Consider the following 20993-nt stretch of genomic DNA (forward strand, 5'->3'; position numbering starts at 1 on the left):
TGAATCTTTAACGTGTGCAGCTTGCCCTTCAGGCCTCCTCTCCCAGGAATGATTGCTAACCACAGCAGGTTGTGAAAGAGACTGTGTGCAGAGATAAGATGTATCTATACAGCAACCCCTGCACCCAATGCTGACTGTCGCAGTTAACCTCCCCCGTTACAGACCTCACTATTGCTTATGCACAAAATAAAACTTTTCTATGGCATTTGTTTTATTCCCTTGGTTCCTAACAGAATACTATCTCTCAGTCTGTGTCTCTCTCTCTCTCTATATATATATATATATATATATATATATATATATATATATATATATATATATATATCTATATATCTGTCTCAAAGTTCTATCTCAATATTGCTCATTGAGGGAAATGCGGATCAGTCCTGTAGAAAAACTGTGGGTTGGCTGTTGAAATTTGGGAAGTTGCTACTACTTTTTCTCTTAAACCCTTGTATACAATTTTTCTGGTAACCATTACATTAATAGGATTTTATCTGCTTCCTGCCTTCAGTTCAATAAATTCTGATTACACGGGTAGCAAAGACCTAAATAACATTAAGATATTACGAATTTCTCACTCCTTTTAAAATGTTAGTCTATTTATTTATTTATTTTCTTTTCCCCCTCTCTAAAATGTTTCTAAATAAAACATTCATATTGTCTGATAGGGATGTAAAATTTGCTGTACGGTTTAGTTTTATAATTAAACAAAAGCCTATAGTGCATGTGTTTATTGTTGCTACAGTCAAGGCATGTTTGGGAATTATTTGTCTGATGATGCTTGGTCAGACATACAAAATAAGTATGTGATCGAGAGCTAGAAATATTAGTGGTTACCCTGCAGTAAATTAAATGGAAGATGTTGCAACTTTTTTTTTTTACAATTTATTTTTTATATTTAAATTTGTCATATTTCACCGTCCTACCAAAACTCTCTTAACAATTATTTTTTTTTACCCTGGTCTTTAAACACATTTACAACATGTAATGTGCTCACTAGACTTGGTAACATCTTGGCTTTTGGGCGGGACTTATGCTAGTTCCCCTCTGTGGTTAGTGACGTTTGGCTCTGAGAGATTAAAAGCTGAGGCTAGCCCAGCTGGAATTCTTTTTAGCCATTGCTACTTGGCGAAGACAAAGCTGCGGTATGTGAAGAGGACAAGTCCAGGAAAGTCCGCCATGGAACAAATGGTATGCGGTAAGTGTAAGACTGCAAATAGGTTCCATTGTAGGCCAGGTCTGTTTTGCAAACACCTGTGATATTCAGAGCATTTTAGTTTATAAAAAAAACAAAAATTCAAACGGCAAGAAAGGTGATATATAATTTACAGTTTAGACTTTTAATATTATTTATGCAAATATTTACTAACAAACATTTTTATTGATCATAAATCCAAATGTGTAGTAGCAGGTGAACAGAAGCTGAACTTTACCAAATATTTAATTTACTCTGAATCCTCTCACTCAAAAGTGGAAAAGCCTTAAAGAATGTTCTAGCAAAATTCTCTGGCACAAAGTATTGATTGTGCAGAATAGTTAATGTGGATCCACCAATAACGGCACAATAATGCATTGCAATGCATCCCATCAACATGTTATGATAAATGTAGGGAATATATATAGATATATTATAGAATATAGTTTTGGAGAGACCAGGCCTAAAGCTAATTTGTACTGTAAGAAATGTGCAAGTCATCAGACAAGAAATTGCTAATGTTTGATGTTCCCCTTTCTGTCTGTCTTGTGCATTATTTCCTCTTGTATTATACAATACATTGCAGAACTGCTTCCCCTTGCTCAAGAAATGTTGTTGGTCTTCATCTTAACGTGATGTTGGACCTCAGTCTTAACAGACCATACCGTCTCTTAAGAACCACCGAGTTGCACTTTTCCACTATTGTAAGATTAAATTCGTTTTTTTTTTTTTGTTTTTTTTAAAAAGCAACAACCAAGCCAGCCTTATTAAAAGGAGGACTTAGCAGGGACTAGCGTAGAACACATCAAATGCTAAATCCATTTTTTAAGTTCCTCTTTTACACTTTAAAAGTTCCAAATACTGTGCTGGGGTGTACTCTTTAAACATGATGGCATAAACAATAAAGTATTCTTGGGTATCAGCCTCTAGAATCTACACAGCTTGATAAGAGTTTTAAATAAGAAGCCTTTATCAAACACCAAAATTTGTAAATGTGTATATAACCAACGAAGGCCTTACGCATGCACCCTAGTGGTAATCCTGGATCTTACCCTGAAAGGGTTAAACAGGATTATAACGCATTTAAACACATAGTCTGTTTCATCTGTATGCCATAGTAAATGTGTATTTACAGCTATTTTACAATAATCGTACGTATATGCAACTGGATTCATTTTTTGTTATAAGAAAATGCAAATATACTTTTAGCTTTAAAAAAAATGCTATTAAATATGGCCTCCATTTCCTTTGGTGTATGTGAAGGCTTCTAGAAAGAAAGAGAAAAAAAAAAAAAAGCAGAAGTGAAACACAGTTTGACTTAAGGCGTAGAACTGACAACGGATGCTGACTGAGTGTTCCATGCTAGGAGGATGCGGGTAACTGGCGTAAGACGTAATGGTTCGTGCAAGAAATGGCGCAGCGAATACAGCTGCTCAGGAAGTGTAAAGCCGTTGAGTTTGCCATCTGGATATGCAGAAGCTATTTTGGCCTACATTGTAGCTGTTTGAAAATTAACTAACCGGGCCTTATTTTACATAACTTTTTATAGGAACATTAAATGTGTCTTTAAAATATTTGGAGGGACAATTTTTGGTATTTTTTTTACTTTTGTAGAAACAACTAACAGCAGTGGAGATATATATAGATATATATATATAGTGCAACGTTTAATTTTACTAATACTCAGCTGGGACATGTATCAGCCTAATATACCTGAATTGGAGAAATGTTCCAGCCTGGGAGTTCTTCACTCAGCTAGTTTGGCCTAAGTTTTGTCATTTCTCTACAGTTCCAGGTTTATACAGGTTTATTCAGTAAAGTGATAATTGTTGAGAATGCTGTGTAAATTCAAATGGAATTTTAAACTTAAAGTCGAAATAGCCAAACTGAAAACACAATTCACTAGGCCAATTCTAATTTGGCCTACATTTTGAAATTTACACTGAATTCCCAGCAATTCTCACATTAGTAAAAAAAAAAAAACCTCATTATTGGATAATTTACATTATAAACACAAATTATGCAACTTTATATATATATATATATATATATATATATGGCTATTCACTAAAGTAAGAATTCAAAGTGCATTGAAAGAGAATTTCAAATTTAAGGCCAGAGTAGCGGATTAAAAAACATAGATGACATATTTTTCCCAGTTTGGTTATTTTGACCTTACTTGAATTTGCACTTTATAGAATAACCCTGTTAAACAAATTGCTGGAATTTATATTCCAGAAAACAGCAAGCACAAAAAAAGTGAAGAACTGAAAATGTTCATAACAATGAATTGTATTGCAATGGTAATTATGCATATTTTAGCAATTTTGGAAGGTCATTTTCAGAGACACACAATATCCATGCAGAAATTATGAAGGATTAGTAAATGCTTTGGAAATTTTAGGCCAACAAATAAATAAATTAGAAAAATGACCTGTGCTGGAATTTTCTTTCCTTACTTCAGGTTATCTGGTCTAAAAATCACAATAGCATTATCAATCATCCACAATGCACTGATTTCACCCCGCACCTGTTAAAAGAGAGAGATTTACAGCTTGCACTGGTGGAGTACAAATAATTTACAATTACAAAGGGTAAATTTACATTACATACTAAGGAATATGATAGTGAAATGCAAACAACTATTTTACATGATAAAATATGATTCTCTGTGCGGTGTTTAATTACTGATAACTCCGCAGCTGACATTTCAAAGAAATTATAAAGGGGCTCGCATAGGGGTTATTGATGCCTTAGTGCAGTGATGGCCATAATTGGAAAGGCAGATGCGTATGGAATAGATCTACCATGATGTTCAGTCCATCTAGCTGCAATGTAACCCCTTTGAATTTTTTTATTTTTTTTTCCTATTTTTAAGTGGGCTGGGAGAGTTCTAAGTTCCATAAGCTGTCAGAAGCAATCAATCAAATAATGAATCATGGCTGATGATATCCCTTAGGATTTGAACCCTATGCTCCTATACGAAGGAGCAAACCTCTGCTATCTAATGTATTATTATTCATTCCATTGATTTATTCTAGAACTTCAATGGGAGCACGTCATTTCAGAAGAAGCGTTGAGTTCAGACAGGTGAGTGGTTAACTAAACTGCATTTTCACACAAAAAAAAATCTATAAAACGAGCTATAGCAGCAGAAATGACAGATAAAAAGATTAACAATTACAATGCTGTTAAAAAAAGGCTGTGCGTTAAAGTTACACTATAACTGGTAATGTTAAACAGGTGTGCATTTTTTCCCAATGCTGTCTGCGTTAGGTTTAACCCATAGCTCTTCCTGATAAATTAAATCTGGGGCACAAGCGGTTTTTTTTTCAAAATCTACAGATATCATTTTAACATGTTTAAGTCACCTGTGTTCCCATGAGACTTATTCCTGAATATGTGTAACCGTTTCTATGCTTCATTTCTTCAATAAGCAATCAAGGGCTTCAAGAGAAACTACAAGCTAAAATGACCCTCTGATTTATTGGCTTTTATAGATAATGCATTAAATTCTGCAATAAACTCAAAAATAATTATACCTATCAATATATCGTTCAGCAGTCCTGCTTAGTGGGTTTGCTTGTAGCTGCATATAGACCCCCGCCCTCTGTCACGTGTTGGTTACACATTTTAGGTTATTCCCTAAAGTGGGAATTGTCAGAAAATCAAAGTGAGTGTCAATTTTAACACCAAAATAGTCAAACAAGGGGGGGGGGGGGGGGGGGGGAATCAAGCATTGCTTCCATTTTGTCTATTTTGTCCTTAAATTCGAAATTAATTTTTAATTCCTGACAATTCTTACTTTAGTAAAGAATCCTGATTGAACAGAGGCTTCCTATAATATAACAGAGTAAAACTTTGCTATTTTGATCAGATGGTGTCATACAGACTATCTGATTGGCACAGTGCAGTGTTCTGCTGAGCGTGCCCACAAGCCTCGGATTGGCTGATATCTATCTTGATGATTTCAGCCAAGGAGGCGGGGCCAGCCGGGAACTGAACAGCACAAAAGTGTCAGAAAAGGCAAGCTAAATACTTATTTAACTCCAAGCCAATGAGGGATGGGGACTTTTAACAAGGCTCTATACCATTAGGAATAAAAATGTGTATTTCTAACATTATAATGTTCCTATAAGAGCAAATGTGCTACAGCTAATATCTCAAAATTACGTGTTACTTCTGGGGAAGGGTTTTAGTTAAGAATGTAGTTCCTGGTAGAATTATGAGTTATTCTGGAATTGATCAGCAATTTCATATTTGTCTAAAATAGCTGAACTGGATAAATTCTCTAGTATTTAACTTTATAAACTCTAGTATTCACATGTATTGTATTTTTTTTCCCTACAAGGCTATAGTATTTAAAACTAGGAATCAATTGGTTTAGTAAATCAACCTACCTGTGTAATTGTGTGTCTGTGCACCATAACTTTGTTGTGAAGCAGAAATGTATATGTGAGAACAAGGAACATGCCTGTATTTCTCCTTTTTGCACTACTATTAGTTTATCCAGTTCATGTCGTGAATTCTACCACTTGGTTCCTCAGAAACTGTAATTTAAGAGAGAGATAGAGATATAGTGTGTGTATATATGTAACTCAGAATGCATGTAACTTAGGGGGGGGAGGGGGGGGGGTTGTTTTTTTGTAATAATTCTAACAACACCCAAAAAAAATCCTGCATGCACTGAATTATGCATATTTTAATAACATCTCTAGCTAAAGCATGACATGGTCATCTTAACAGTATTCATATTCTTATCCAAGTTTGTTTTGGCAAAAAAAAAAACATTTTACCCTTTCCTGTGCGTACTGAGGTTTTGATTAAGTGTTCATTGCATCTTGATTTCTCTTTAGAGCTTTGCATTTTTACTTATTCATACATTTTAAACCAGAATTGTAATTCTTTGTATTTCCCCCCCAGTTTAGAGGAGGTACAGTTGAGAGGACTTCTCAATGCAAGAGGAAGTAAGTAAAGACCTCTACTTCCTGTTGGTAAGTGCTGAAACTTCTTGTAGCAGTTAGGTTGCCTAAGACCACTTCTGCTTAGCATACAGGCCATTTATACGGCTTCCGGATTGTGATCTGAAAGGTTTTCCTTTCAATGCACACAAGGTTTCTACTCTGGATCAGCTAAGGAAGACATTTGAAATTGTGGTTTCCCTTTGTCTCCAGGTAATGAGATTATTAAACTCCTTTATTCTAAATGGATAGACCGTTACTTTCCATCCAGAACCAGTTTAAAACAAAACAGAAAACCTATTTGAACCAAGAAACATGCATTCAGCTGCGAATCCTAGATGGCAATTTTCCAAATACATTATTGTAGTACTAATCTCCTGTCTCCTATTAAACTGGGAGATTTGTAATAAACTAATTTCTAATAAAATTATTACCTTTTTGATTCCATTACAAATTGAACTGACTGATGCCATTCTTATTAACATTGTTGGTTTGACGTACAAGACATTTGGCTATGGTACTGTTGAAGAATGAGACTTGAGAAGACGTCAAGGAAAGCTATACCAGAGAAGACAAAGACCTACAGTGCAGCCACCCATAAAGTAGAAAGCACTACTAGACAGGTCTGAACGCTGTAGTGTTTCCTACTTTATGGATGAGTGTACTGGACGCTACAGGACAACATCTGGACAAGGCAAAATCTGCATCATGAGTGTGTTATGGGGAGTTATAGAAATGTGTTTTTAGTACTTTTTTCATCGTTAACCTATTTTAAATATCCATCGGAATGTGTCGTGTTAGACAACCTGGGCTACTCCAGTTATTTGCGTACAACTGTTCCCAATCTATGCAAGCCACTGGCTGAGCATTGTAGTAGTTTTAGTCCAACGCTAAATTAATTAATGCAGGCTTCTCATGGCCCTAAAGTCTTGTAGTCTACAATCAGCCCTTAAGTATATGTTGATCAAACAGATAAACTTATTTGAATATACTCATTGAGACTTAAACGATGATTAGTTTTATTATCAGGCCCCATATTATCAATCTGTAGAATTTATTAAATTATTAGAATGTATTCTCACACCGTATTGCAACTTTTCCAGCTGTTAGAACCTCTCTCAATCTGCATTTAAAGCCCTGTTTCAACTGTGTAAAAACCTTACTGAATAGTTAAAAAGTATTTATGCAAATATTCTTTACTTTATCTTTTTTTATTTTAATACAGTACATGTCAAATTTAAATACAACAATTACTTCTAATACAACCAAAAGTTTACTTGTTTTGTATCCCATTTACTTGTCCTAACCTACTGTTGCTCCCATTATACATAGACATGTACTTGGAGGTCATAAAGAATATCCCAGCTGTGGCAGCATGCTTTACCAGGGATTTGTAGTCCTACAGCACCTGAAGATCTACTTTTTGGCCCCCTATACTGTAGCCTTAAAGGGACTCTCCAGTGTCAGGAAAACAAACCCGTTTTCCTGGCACTGCAGGATGCTGCAATGCCCCCCTTCCTCCCACCTCCCTTCCCCCTTCCCCACAGGGTTAAAGCCCCTTCAGTGACTTACCTGAATCCAGCGCTGATGTCCCTCGGCATAGCGTGAGGACACCCAGCGTCATTTAAAACATTTTGTGTTCTAAGAAGCCAGAAGTCCCTCTAGTGGCCGTCTGATAGACAGCCACTAGAGGAGGACTTAACCCTGCATGGTAATAATTGCAGTTTATAAAAACTGCAATAATTACACTTGCAGGGTTAAGAGTGATGGGAGTTTGCACCTAGACCACTCCAATGGGCAGAAGTTGTCTGGGTGCCTGGGGTGTCCCTTTAATCAAGAGTATGTGGGAAACATTTCATTGTGTTATTTGTTATGATGTAGGTTGCTAATGGAATGTTGTACTGTGTAAATATTGTATACCTGCGGGCGGACCTCAATATCTAAAGAGTGATAACCCTCACCCCCAACAGACAGGAGTCTGTGATCCAACATACAGTGCAGTTACCCATAAAGTAGAAAGCACTACTAGACAGGTCTGAACGCTGTAGTGTTTCCTACTTTATGGATGAGTGTACTGGACGCTACAGGACAACATCTGGACAAGGCAAAATCTGAAGCATTAACAGTAATTACAAGGACTCTGTGTTTGAATTGTGATGCCGTTTTGTGTAATAAAATCTACTTTGTGTATTTATTTCTGTGTTTCTTTTTATTTTGATAAATATTTTCTCAACACAAAAGGGTTTATTCACCCAATTCCAAAATACTGTGATTTATGAAAACCAAATGGCAAAAAATGCTGATCTGGAAAAACAGAGAGAGAGAGAGTGAGAGAGAGTGTGTGTGTGTGTCCATTCCATGTAAAATCTGATGGTTGGTAAGTTAAAGCATAAACCTTTTTTTCCCACTCTAAATCTATATCTTTTGCTCATCAGTCCTTTTATAAAATGTTCCATACTTAGCAGGGTGTAAACTATTTGGCAAAATAAACTACCCACGGAAAATGAAACCTCAGTTGAACTTGGTAACAGTAAGTTAGGTTTGAAGGAAATAAGAATGCAGACATTAAAACCATTATATGGGGATGTGGCACATGTTACATTCATATCATCACGTAGCTGACAAAATGTTGTCTTTACCAAGTTACGTGTGAAAATTAAAGGTCGACTGTCATTTCTTCTCTGCAATTTACACCTTTAAATAAAACATTGAAAATTGCATTTAATTTGTGTTAAACTTAATTTCTCCACCTCTGTATGTTTTTTCTATGATGACTGCCAGGTGCAAATGACTGAGTTTATCACAATGATCGACAGGGACCTAAGATGGGGTGTCCAAATACAAGATAACAGAGGTGTACATTTCAACAGTTTATGTTCACTCCTCACACGTATATATTTGTTACATATAAGGATAAGTAAACATATTAAAAATCCTGGCAAGTGAAATATCCTCTTTAAACTCTGCCAAACTAATGGCTGTGCTTATAAAGGCAAGCTTGCCTTGCATATTTATATCACTATCTTTACATTATTTGGGATTGGTAAACACCGTACACTGGTGATTGTTTAAAAGCACAGTCCATCAAATCCATTCAGTCACACAAATGTTAATTGGTTTATTTTTATGAATGACTCCAGATTCAGTTGTGGATAATGCACTTCTCCATCGCCAGTGATGGCTGGGTGGGTTACCCCTAAAGAGAATGCTGTAGGATTCACAGACATACTAAATTTTTAATAAGCCATCACAGGGCAATGATCCAGGTTTCATCCCTACATACTTGATCCCTGTCCAAGTAATTACAATTGGGCCAGTCTGTATGATTCACACCTTGTTACTGAAGCCCGCAAGTAATTTATCATACACGTTTATATGGCACAATCTGTGTATTTGAAGGAACTTGCTAGTGGTCTGACCGGAATTAGAACCTACGTTTTCCAGTTCTAAGGCTGTTGAGTAACAGCTTGAATAGAGGTGACTTTTCCAGCATAGGCAGGGCCCAAGGGAACATAGAATGAATTAAACTATATGGTGAATTTTATATAGGAATTAGATTTCTAATTTTGTTTGCCTAAAACAATGTAATAATAATAATACACAATAATATACTCTTAGTGTGTGCTCCATCATTCAAGTCAAATCTATTCCCATATAATAACTGTTCCAAGAATCTGTTGCGCAAACTAAACACACCAATACAGAGGATATGATGGCTCTTCCATGAGGTTTATAATAATGCAGAAGGAACAAACACACGACAGCAGAATAATATAGTGAGAAAACAGTGCAATAATACATTGACAAGAGATTATACGTTTCAAAACTTTTGAACATTTAAGTGTTGAACATTGAAACCAAACTGGGGAACTGTAGAGATATGACAAAAGTAATTGTATTTTTTTTCCTTAAGCCAAAATAGCAGCAATGGAAAAATTCTCCAATTTAGAAATATTTTTCAAGCTTGGCTGCAGGGCTGCCATCAGAAATGTTGGGGCCCCTAACACAGCTCAGGGTCTGGACCCCAGGGTGCCTACCCACCAAGGCCCACCTCCAAATTCTGCCCACAGGAAAACACACAGATACAAACACACGCACTGATACAAAAGGACACAGATACACACATACTGACACACACACATACATACTAACAGACACACATACTGATACAGACATACACACATATAAGCATACATACAGACACACACATACACACATGCATACATACTGACATATATACATACAGACACACATATACATACATACAGACATACATAATGACATACAGACACACACATACATACATACAAACATGCATACATACTGACTTATATACATACAGACACACATATACATACATACAGACATACATAATGACATACATACACACACATACATACATACAGACATGCACACACACACACATACACACATACAATGCTTGCGCCACCCAATGCGCCCTATCGGCGTGCACGCCCCAGTGCAGGTGTACATGTGGGGTCCGGGCTTTAAATCTTCTATTCTAGTGAAAAACCCTTGTTTAATGTCTTAATACATTATTATGTTTAATTACATTGCGGGAGACATTAATTTCAATGAGGTGGGGAGAGAAGTAAATGAGAATGGTGACAGATTGATTCATGAAATACCAAACTGTTGTGATTTGAAAAACTAAATGCAATACATAGACCAGAATAACTGATTTGGAAAACTTCTCTAACTCTGCCATAGGCATAGCTCAACTATTTTAGTCTAATTTATTTCATTTTGGTTTTTAACTGACTAAAATGTAATATTCCGTGAATGAATCCTGAAAAGAATTGGGTGCCTGCAGGCGGGTGACTGTGCATGAATGCACAAAAATAGATGTAGATGGATATCTGCTTGGTTTGTTATAAATTGAGGAAACTACTCTATACTGAGAGAAACGCAATATATTACAAGTCTCTGCAAGTACCCCCTTTAAGAGACCTGACGTGCATTTGCATCCTTGCATTCTAGAAAACAAGTTCCCTGGAGAATGTTCAGGTGCTGTAAATTCTTAAATTTAATTTAATAAATAGGGCAGTCACTGCTCAGCATATAATTAGTGTACCTAATGCTGAAGGGGTGTTTTCAAAACACTGTGTATTGTAGTCAATAAACAATGTAATATCAAAACTTGGAGAAAAATAGCCAAGTTGTGACTATAGCTGGGTTATAGAAAGAAAAAAAAACACAGTCTGACGGCTACTAGAGACATGTCCTTAGCCCATTAAGAGCAAAGGCTCTTTTGCGATGTGTTTATGAACAAGAAACTTTTGCCATATGTTTATTATACCAAAATTTCACCCTCTCTGTTTAAGCACATAGTATACAGTGGTGGAATTAACGTAGTAAGGGTTCTGGAGTCAATTTTTTTTTCTTGGCTTTCCACCATAGAGCAGGGCTGGCCAAAAAGGTCGATCTTAACTGTCAAACAACTTTGACGATGCTTTATCAGCGTTTATCAACTTTGACGATGCTTTATCTACCATTTTTCCATCCTTGCGTAGTTGTATGTGTGTGAGTGTAAGCATATATATGTATGGAGTATGTGTGTGTAAATGTTTGTGTATTTGTGTATATAATTGATTTTAGAATGCAACGGTGCGTTTATGTGTAGCATGTTCTTTGGAGTAAATTGGAGTTTTCAATTATCTTAATCACTTCTAATTTTGTTTTTTAACCAACACACAGGCCCGAAGGGTTAAGTAAAGGGCACTGTAAAAAAATTGCCGTACTTGAAGGATCTCTTGTCATTCCCATGAAATTAACAGGTAATTACCATGTCCAACATCCAAATTCCTAAATCCAGGTTACATTGTAACATTGATTCAAGGCAACACTACCCCACTAAACATAATAATGTACCTGACTCCTTTTTTGTCACACCATGGTTCACCCCTTGTTTCCAGATACATGTTGCAGTGTGGTTTTATGTTACCATGTTCTTTATCTTCTACTTGACTACTTGATTACCCAAAAGATGAACATAACTAGTTTGGTATATGGCTAATCTTTATTTAGCTGGTTAATTATATTTCATTAGTCTGTTGAATAGCATGCACATCTTTAATACGGGAAATATAAAGCTGTTTTTTTCTGTTCTGCATAACAGGTGACAGTGAATATGTACACACAATACAGAGCATCAGGTCTTATTTTCTCTTAGAACTATAGCAACGTGATCTGAGAGATTTTCCTGTGTCATTTTTCCAATTGTGTAATATTCTTCGACTAATAACTTGCTGACATTTATTTATTTTCAAGTTTAAAGGAATATTTCAGAATGGAGTGGACTCAAACGTTTAGTATAGTTGAAAAAATTGTTGTGAAAATATTACATAAATATGGCATCTTCAGGAAATCCCCCCTCCCCAGTCCCCCTTAAAAAGTTAGAAAACACCCCTTTATTCCAGAACCTCACCATCAGCACTAGTCCTACCCTCCTTGGCTGACATCATCAGAATGTATTATCTCAGCCAATTCAATGCTTTCCCAAAGGAATTAATTAAATTGGAGATCATCAAGGAGGCTGGGTGGGTGCTGGGCCAAACACTGGCTTGGCCAACCAGCATCTCCTCATAGAGCTGCATTGAATCAATGTATTGTGGAAACACTGAATGTCAGTGATGCACACTGTGCAGCACTGCCCCAGTAAAGAACCTCCAGTGGCCATCTGAGGAGTGCCTTTTCTCTGAAGGGATCAGATTGTAAAACTTCTTTATTGCATGGTCTGTTTAATTTAGAATGACTTATCTCCTGCTCTGCTAATTGCCTCTTAGACCTTGCATGAGCTTTCTGTGTGTGATTAAAGTGCGATTAACAGAGCAGAGATAAAAAAAACTTCTAAAGTAAACACACAATTCTGTACGATCCTTTAGAAACAGAAACAAATGCGACAAAGGGACATTATAGGCACCAAAACTGCTTTAGATTCAATTTAATTGTATAGATCATGCCCATGCAGTCTCGCTGCTCAATTCTCTGAAATTTAGGAATTAAATCACTTTGTTTATACAGCCCTAGTCACATCTGCCTGCATGTGACTTTCCCAACCTGCCTAAACACTCTCTGTAAGGGAACCTAAGTATTCTAGGTTCCTGTATTGCACAGTCTGTTAATTAAGAATGTCTTATCTTCTGCTCTGTTAATAGCCTCCTAGACCCTGCAGGAGCCTTCTGTGCGTGATTAAATTTCAAGTGATAGAGCAGGAGATGAAAACTTCTAAAGCAAGTTAATGTCTGATTTAAAATGAACCAATTTTTTATAATGCAGGATGTGTGAGTGAGTCACAGCCAGGGAAGTATGGCTATGGGCCGAATACACAGAAATAAATGTGTTTCAACCCCTAAATGGCAGAGAATGGAGCAGTGACACTGCAGGTGCATAATCTATACACTAAAACTGCTATGAAGCAAAAGTTGTTTTTGAGCTTAGAATATCTTTTAATCTTGTAATACATTTTCCTCCTGTGACTTCACTAAGCACAAGGGACGTTTGTATTATAAGCTTCGCAATTTTTGTGGTTTCTCTCAACTTTAATGGACGACATGCAGGTAGACGGAGAAAGTGCAAATCCAGACACCACCGCTTGTGCAAGAAGCATGAAATTCATATGTTCTTTGCATATATAAGTTAGGTCAAGCATGCCAGGCCTGCACTGCCTTTAACTTTATTTCAACTGACTCATAAGTATATGTTCAAAATGAGTCACACAGTCCCGCTGAAACTGTAATAATAACTTCAGCTGAGGATATTAGGGTTTACAGATAAAACAGATAAGCAACTGCAGGTGCTGAAAAAAACAAACGGCACGCTAACAACATTTGTTTGTGGTAAGGAAAGTCGAGGTGGTAGTTATAGTTACCAAATGAGGTAAAAGTCTAACGTCAGCTAATGGCAATGCATTTGGCATTGGCTATTGTTCTTAAAGTCACATCATGCATTTCAATGTTTGGTTCAGTAATAAGGCAATTGTAGGCAAACATCATCTTGCACCTCTGTCCATCATTTACATCAGTGATGTTAAACTTGACATTACAGTTGTTTTCGTTCTACATTTTCCATGATCAAACCTAGTGTCATCATGGAAACAAATCACTGATGTAGATGACAGAGTCAGATTCATGGTTTGCAGTTTAATAGACACAGAGGACTTAATTACAAACCCTGAACATACAAATGGAAGCAGACACTGCCAGTATGCAAAGTGTTAACTAGCAAATAAATACATTAAAATAAGCTGTACACCAATAACCAAGAGAGAGTAACGTTCCTAACGGTCCTGAGTAAATTCAAAATCACTATGCGGCTTTTTGTGGGACTAGCTCTATTACGGGGTCCTGACCCACTGCCCTGCTTTAGTTCCTGGTGTCTCCATCGGGGGACACCAGGGAACGTCCCTAAGCAGAACAGAGTGAAGGCATCATAAGACATGCTCGCGCTGTGCAGTGGGCACTAGGACAATGCAGGGAGTATTTCAGCAGTGCTCGATACATAGCCGTGAAGGCATGGTACCTGCCAGGCAGCTTGTAAAATGATCCACAGGCTGCTGCACATGTAATGAGGAAATGGAAGGCCATTGCTTATGTCCAATTGGTTATTAGTGGGTCCTCCTAGTGATACCTCCATATTACTTAAATAATCTACTAGTTTATAGCATGGGAGACCTCACTATGGAACAATTCAGATCTGTTCTGGTTTGGTTCTACACTTACGAAAGTAAACTTTGTAAACTGAGTGTAATCAGAATGCGAGTTTTTATGTAATGTCCAATGTGACTTTTGACAAATTATATGACCGTTAATAAACCACCCGTGTTGTTTTTCCACATGTTATCAATTATTTATGTTCTATTTTATCTCATACAATATGTCGTTATAGGTCATGCTATGTGTAACGGACCGTTTTGCTCACCCGCGGTTAAAAAACGTTTAGGCGATATTCCCCTTTCCAGATACACAGGCAGCAACTGTAAGCACCAATCTCCGGAACTGCAAACTCTACGAATCCTGGAAACAGCTGAACAGGAAAACCATACAAAAGGGTTACACTCCTGGCAGTCAGCATACAATCCAATTCCCCCAATAACGAGACGACACTTCGTTTTGAGGGTTAAGCAGAATCTGACTGTCCTGGCACATACAGTCTCTTTTATTCCCAATCCACAACCACAGTACAGCCCACAGGGTATTACAGAACAACCAATCAATCCGTACAATACACACAGAAACTCCCACACAAAATCCTCCCCTCTGCCTGTGATATGATTACTGAACACAATGGGTAATCTCATTATTACAGGCAGAGGAATACAGTTTTTACACAATATTTATAACTTCTAAAATATACATGTCACAAACATACATTTTCATAAGCAGCATACCCCAAATACAAACATATGTCAAAATCATCCAAACTGGTCCATTGGTTCAAAAGATAGATCGAAGTCCTTTGTGACCAAATGAAGCATGGCTTTTCTGCCCAAAACCAGTTCCACAGAGTCTTCTATCCTGGAGATAATTGAGAAGTAATCCAATTATCTCCAAGGACAGAGGCAAAACTCCATTAGCCACATGGCAGACAAAGGACAATAAAATACATAAAAATACATACTGTTACATTTATCACATAGAACATACACATTCTACCTATCCCCTGATAGCTTAGATCTGAGCCCACATTATTACCGGATGGCGCTCAGATAACATACAAACAGTTCAATCGCCATGGAGCCAGAGTCTTTCATACAGTCTTTCAGTATACGGCTGGGCTCCATGGCATTGCTATCTGGGGTAGCATGGCTTTAACAGTCCGCAGAAAGGTACAAATAAACCTTTCGGCAGGGAAAATAACAGGTTTGAACTGCAGGGCCATAGTCTAAAGGGAGCAGGCGAGCAACCAGGCTTCTCCAGTGCACAGTGGCGAGGTTGGTTCTGCCACATTTCTCCCCTTTACCATCCAGACTAACAGGGTATCTGACCTCCTGTCGGTCAGTGCCCTGGTTAGTCCAGCTACCCACCCACAGAACACAATCAGCAGCACAGCCCACCCACAATAAAGAGTTACTACACCTGGGGTAGTGGGTCACTTGTCCATGTCCAGGAGCTCCACCTCGGCTCTGGGGTTTACTGGCGCTCCGGATCAGTGGGTTGCTGAGTGGGCAGAGACCAACGGTACTCTGCCCTGCTGCCAATGCTACCATGGGAGTAGCCTGGTTGGAGCCCAGTTCAGGGAATGGCGTAGTAGGCTCCCCACTTTGAACTTGGTACTGCTGCTGGAGGGCATGACAGGCCGTCTCCCCTTTGGATGAACCTCCCTGCTGTCAGGGGACAGGGCCGACCATCCCTTGCCCCTGGGAGGCATATGCAGAGACCACGGTCCCATCTGCACTGGTGTGGGGCTTATCATCTTCCCTTGGTGGGCTAGGCTGCCGCTGGGGAGAGGGGGTACCAAGTTCCTCTCCCTTACCCACATTCTGACGCTGGTGAGAGGGGGTGACAAGCTCCTCTCCCTGACTCTTTCTCCGCTGGTGGAGGGGGGGACCGACTGTCTCCCCTTCCAATATATTGTCCTGCTGCTGTGGGGCGAGACCAACTGCCTCATCTGCCCCATCTGGGAGAATAGGATCTCCCCTTTGTGAATTAAGCTGCCGCTGGGGAGAGGTGGTCACCGACTCCTCTCCCTAGGAACACTTTCACCTGCTCGGGAGAGGAGGTAGCAGGTTCCTCTCCCTGACACTCTCTCTGCTGGTGAAGGGGGGATCCGACTGTCTCCCCTTTCAATATTTCGTCCTGCTGCCGGGGTGCGAGACCGACAGTCTCTGCTCCCTGCAGGACACACTGCCGCTGGGGAGGAAGGACAGCACCTTCAGCTCCCTGTCACACACACGGCCCCCGGCGGAGGAAGGACAACACCTTCAGCTCCCTGTACCACACACTGCCACTGGGAGGAAGGATAGCACCTTCAGCTCCCTGTAACTCACACTGCCGCTGGAGAGGAAGGACCACACCTTCAGTTCCCTGTACCACACACTGCCGCTGGGGAGGAAGGACGGCACCTTTGGCTCCCTGGGACTCACACTGCCGCTGGGGAGGAAGGACGGCACCTTCAGCTCCCTGGAACTCGCTCTGCTGCTGGGGAGGAAGGACGGCACCTTCAGCTCCCTGGAACTCGCTCTGCTCCTGGGGAGGAAGGACGACACCTTTGGCTCCCTGTAACTCACTCTGCCGCTGGGGAGGAAGGACGGCACCTTCTGCTCCCTGGGGTACACACTGCCGCTGGGGAGGAAGGACGGCACCTTCAGCTCCCTGGGGTACACACTGCCGCTGGGGAGGAAGGACGGCACCTTCTGCTCCCTGGGATACACACTGCCGCTGGGGAGGAAGGACGACACCTTCAGCTCCCTGTAACTCATTTTTGGCCACATCTGCTAGGAATTGCAGGTACTCTCCTACTAGTTTCCTGGTGAGCTGCACGGCTCTCCCCGGGGGGTTGGGTCCATAGACAGACAGCACCTCATTAACCTCTCTGTCAAACCCCTCCTGAGTGTACTCAGACGCCATGCTTGCTCTGCTGAAGTTGGTTCCTTTTGTAGATAGGGTCGCTGTACGGGTACTAACGTTGCCCTCAATTTGTAAATCTAGGGAATGGTGTTACCTTGTAGCTGTCCTTCTGGGCTGTGGGAATGATCCCACTTCTACCACCAATTGTAACGGACCGTTTTGCTCACCCGAGGTTAAAACCGTTTAGGCGATATTCCCCTTTCCAGATGAACAGGCAGCAACTGTAAGCACCAATCTCCTGAACTGCAAACTCTACGAATCCTGGAAACAGCTGACCAGGAAAACCATACAAAAGGGTTACACTCCTGGCAGTCAGCATACAATCCAATTCCCCCAATAATGAGACGACACTTCGTTTTGAGGGTTAAGCAGAATCTGACTGTCCTGGCACATACAGTCTCTTTTATTCCCAATCCACAACCACAGTACAGCCCACAGGGTATTACAGAACAACCAATCAATCCGTACAATACACACAGACACTCCCACACAAAATCCTCCCCTCTGCCTGTGATATGATTACTGAACACAATGGGTAATCTCATTATTACAAGCAGAGGAATACAGTTTTTACACAATATTTATAACTTCTAAAATATACATGTCACAAACATAAATTGAGAAGTAATCCAATTATCTCCAAGGACAGAGGCAAAACTCCATTAGCCACATGGCAGACAAAGGACAATAAAAGACATAAAAAATACATACTGTTACATTTATCACATAGAACATACACATTCTACCTATCCCCAGATAGCTTAGATCTGAGCGCACATTATTACCGGATGGCGCTCAGATAACATACATACAGTTCAATCGCCATGGAGCCAAAGTCTTTCATACAGTCTTTCAGTATACAGCTGGGCTCCATGGCATTGCTATCTGGGGTAGCATGGCTTTAACAGTCCGCAGAAAGGCACAAATAAACCTTTCGGCAGGGAAAATAACAGGTTTGAACCAGGGGCGTATTAGCCGCGAGGCAAACAAGGCATTTGCCTTGGGCGGCATTTTCCAGGGGGCGGCAAAAAAAACTGCCCCCAAATGCCCAAGGCAAATGTCTTGTTAGGCTTGCGGCTAACAGACATGCTGGGCTGCCGGCGGGCTGCTGGGCGATCGGGCGGCACTGCCTGGTGGGCGGCCGGTGAGGGAGCACTTCCCCTGAGCTGTCTGCTCAGCTCCCTCGCGCGCCGCAGAGTGAGGGTGGGAGCCGGAATATGACGTCATATTCCGGCTCCCAGCCTCACTCTGAGGCGCGCGAGGGAGCTGAGCAGACAGCTCAGGGGAAGTGCTCCCTCGCCAGCCGCCCGCCAAGCAGTGCTGCCCGATCGCCCAGCAGCCACTGGACCACCAGGGAGGAGGAGACCCCCCCCCCCCAGCATTCCCAAAGGTAAGGAGGCTGGGGGGGTGTTTAAATAAATTTAAAAAAAATGTGTTAGTGTGTGTCTGTTAGTGAGTGTGTTTGTCTGTTACTGAGTGTGAGTGTGTCTGTTAGTGTGTGTGTGTTTCTGTTATCGAGTGTGTGTTTCTGTTAGCTAGTGTATGCGTATCTGTCAGTGAATGTGTGTGTGTGTATTTATAATGCGGGGCGGGGGGAAAGGTTGGGTGGGGGTGGCGCGGGGGGGCTCCTGAGTTTTGTCCTGCCTAGGGCAGCACAAAACCAGGATACACCACTGGTTTGAACTGCAGGGCCATAGTCTAAAGGGAGCAGGCGAGCAACCAGGCTTCTCCAGTGCACAGTGGCGAGGTTGGTTCCGCCACACTATGTATCATCTAAAGAAAGGTACTTGCTATTACTAACATCTTGTTGGTGTAAGCGTATGACTAAAACATCAATAACCACTGTCATGTGAGGCATGCAATGCCTCTAATAATGTGATTTGGATAGCAGCAATTCAATCATCCATACTCAGAAACAACCAGCTTTCTACCAAAAGTGATCTTCAAACCTTTTACTATAAAATGCAAATGCACAACAAAATGTATTCTCTTTTTGGAGCAAATGCAGACAGACCACAGACTGACTCATTAAATGCTCTTTTTATTGTTGCAGTAATCCACAGAAAATGCTCCAAATGAGCACATGAAACTAAATGTTAACCATTGTAATCAGGAATTAATAAAGTTCTGCACATTCTTCTTACGTGTACATGTACAATACAAGTATCATGACAACCTGGTATTCCTGTAAAGAGCTTGGAGCTTCTATTAAATCTAATGTAGCAACCCATATGAGTGGGCAGGAATTTGGGGGGCAAATCCTTACCCACACCATACATAATAGGTACATATTACCGGTCCTGAAAAAAAGAGGAACCCCCAAAATATGGTATATTCTCTATCTAGTGTTGCTCAATTTTAGCAATGCTACTTGTCAATTCTGTTACATATAAAACACATCTCAGCCTAAAAGGAAACAAAGTAAATACAATAATCTATCACTGTTCTATGTACAAACACCTTTAGTGAGTTACTTTTGACTCTGAACACAGTAGAAATAAGCATATTGTGCAGCTATATATTATACCTAGGGACACTATAGACACCAAAGCAACGTTAGGTTAATGAAGCAGGTTTGGTGTATAGATCATGCCCCTGCAGTCTCACTGCTCAATTATCTGCCAATTGGGAGTTAAATCACTTTGTTTATGCAGCCCTAGTCACATATCCCTGCATGTGACGTACACAACCCTTCCTAAATGCTTCCTGTAAGGAGTCATCTAATGTTTACACATCCTTAATTTAAAGTTTTGTTTATTTTATAATTTAGTTATTAAAGCGGTTTATTGTTACATACATATGGTTACACACATTGGTTTTCTGTGCGGAACATACATCTTATAGTGGATTGCATGTATTGGTTATTACAAAGATTTTGGCAATTGTAAGTTGGAGCGGGGCCCTCTCCAACAATAGTCTCAATAAGATTCCTGCGGACCCATCAGTTTCAGGTGAGTGTGGCTTTGCGAGGGCACAACTAGTATTTGTAACTACATCCGACAAACATTTGTGCAGATCAATATGAACATTAACAGTAACATACATCGTAAGGGCCGGCCCTTTAAATGCTGCAGCTGCCTGAGCGCTCTGTTAAGAGCCTCAGGCGGCTCCAGTTGCTTCTCTCCTCCCCTCCCTTCCCCTCCCCTGTAGCATGGCCGAGCTGCTCTCCGGTCTGCGGTGCCCAGCCGGAGTGATAGGAAGGTGCACACTCAGTGTGCACTTCCTGTCAGTCTGGCCGGGTACAGG

General features: G+C 40.1%; 1 long non-coding RNA gene across 1 annotated transcript; it reads left to right on the top strand.

Moving 5' to 3' along the window:
- The first annotated feature begins 1133 nt into the window (after positions 1 to 1133).
- LOC134588101 (uncharacterized) lies at positions 1134 to 6876 on the top strand. Its single transcript, XR_010086640.1, has 3 exons — positions 1134 to 1201; positions 4240 to 4288; positions 6122 to 6876. It is a non-coding gene; the product is annotated as an uncharacterized LOC134588101 (long non-coding RNA).
- Positions 6877 to 20993: the final 14117 nt, after the last annotated feature.

This window comes from Pelobates fuscus, chromosome 1, assembly GCF_036172605.1.
Source record: "Pelobates fuscus isolate aPelFus1 chromosome 1, aPelFus1.pri, whole genome shotgun sequence".
Classification (NCBI taxonomy): Eukaryota; Metazoa; Chordata; class Amphibia; order Anura; family Pelobatidae; genus Pelobates; species Pelobates fuscus.